The 1,726-nt window shown below is 45.7% G+C and overlaps 1 long non-coding RNA gene across 1 annotated transcript; it reads right to left on the bottom strand.

The window, feature by feature from the left end:
• On the bottom strand, positions 1-1,688 carry LOC118408991. The gene is made up of 3 exons (XR_004830388.1): positions 1,369-1,688; positions 852-991; positions 1-522 (listed from the first exon to the last, which is right to left on the bottom strand). It is a non-coding gene; the product is annotated as an uncharacterized LOC118408991 (long non-coding RNA).
• Between the last annotated feature and the right edge of the window lie 38 nt (positions 1,689-1,726).

Below are 1,726 nucleotides of genomic sequence, written 5' to 3'. Positions count from 1 at the left end.
CTCTATTACACCATGGCGACACCCAAGTTACATTTATATTTACCATCTGCTCTCCTCACATCTGCTTGCCTATCATTTATATGGTAACATAAAGACACCAAAAGTTCACTTCCACAAAGGCGTGTCCGCGTGCTGTTGATCTCAATTTTGACCAATAACTGGAGACCAAAGAAATTTTGGGTGAAGGCTAATCTCCAAGTAGATCCACGGTGCGTAATGTATTGGTATCAAACTTACCGTTTGACTCCCTTAGCCGGCCATACTCCCTGGCCAGCTTTGATACTATCTTATGGCACCGTAGGATCTGCTTGGAGATTAGGTGAAGGCAACACGTAGAAATACATTGTTTAATGGAGACAAGAATGGTGCTCTGAAAACAAGACTATTTGATTTTTTTCCATACATAACAGCTGACCACGGGTCTGTTGATGCTTTATCTCACATACCAAAATAGCATCAACACATACATACGGTGGACGATCTCAATTCTAGATTTGTGACGTCTAGAAAACAAGGTGCTATCTTCACTGTGCGCTCATTGGTTGATCATGATCCGTGATTTCCCTCCACCATATAAATACAGAACAGACCACCTATCTGCCTCTCTTTAGATTCATCCGCACCGCCGATAAGCGGGGTGAAGGCGACCCAGTAAGATTGGGGAAGAAGTCGGTTGGTTGGGTTTGGGAGAAGACGTTTCCGTGTCTTAAGAAGCTTCCCACCCACCCACCCTCTTCTTAAGGTATGAGATTTCAAGGGTCTGCTTTCGCCACGCGACTTCGGTTACTCCCCATATCTTAATCACCTATGAAGGATGAACCAATGAGTGCGCAGTGTGGATAGGAAACTACTTGGACCCTTTTTGGACCAAGCATTAATTTTTCTTTGACATTTTACTGGTGGATTGTAGCTTGCCCTTTTTCTGTGGATTTTAGGAAAGCTGCTGGACAGTGGCGATGAGAGTTCCTCCTGTCGACCGGCTAGGGACGGCCTGGAAGAATAAGAAGAGTTACACTAGGGTGATAGTTTTCAAATGGGGCCCGTTGGGGCGGGGTTGTTTGAAGAAACAAATAGGTAAAGTGCATATCAATAAATGTGCCTAGTTGAATAATTTTGGGATGTATGTTTTGTGTCGTAGATCACAAAATTTGTCTTACCTTTCGATCTCTTAAACTGCCCGGCTGGGCCCCTGATGGAAAACGTGACTCTAGCTATTACGGGCATGAAATGTGAAACTATGTGTTTATAAAAAGAGCAATGGTTGTATAACATGATTATTTATAATGGAATTTGCACGTTTCTTAGGTGGCTTTTGCACGTTTACTAGAGAGAAAGGTTTTAGGAAAATGCACAGTTATAAAGAAATACCTGGAACAACCTGGCAGATGAAACGAATCCGCGCCTCACATGGTGCGTCGTTCCACTTGTAATTATATTCCCTGTATGAGTGTCTCCCACGAGATGTATATGCGGAGTAACAGACACAATCTTCTATGCCCCTTTTGTTGTCCGGTTGCGCCGTAGCCCAGCAGTTGTATGTCCCAAGTGCAGAGCCATCCACCCACTCAAAGCTTCCCTCTTCACGCTGATCGTGCAGGCCGAAACAGACGGCCCTCTTGTCCCTCACGTCGGACGTGAAACATGAGAGCAGGAAGGCGTTGGTCTCGGCGTCTCGGGGCATGGCGAGGGTCCGCCGTCTCGCACGCATGTCGAGGCCGCTCTGCTG

The sequence above is a fragment of the Branchiostoma floridae genome, unplaced genomic scaffold (assembly GCF_000003815.2).
Source record: "Branchiostoma floridae strain S238N-H82 unplaced genomic scaffold, Bfl_VNyyK Sc7u5tJ_72, whole genome shotgun sequence".
Taxonomy (NCBI): Eukaryota; Metazoa; Chordata; class Leptocardii; order Amphioxiformes; family Branchiostomatidae; genus Branchiostoma; species Branchiostoma floridae.
This window is presented reverse-complemented; position numbering and strand designations above follow the sequence as displayed.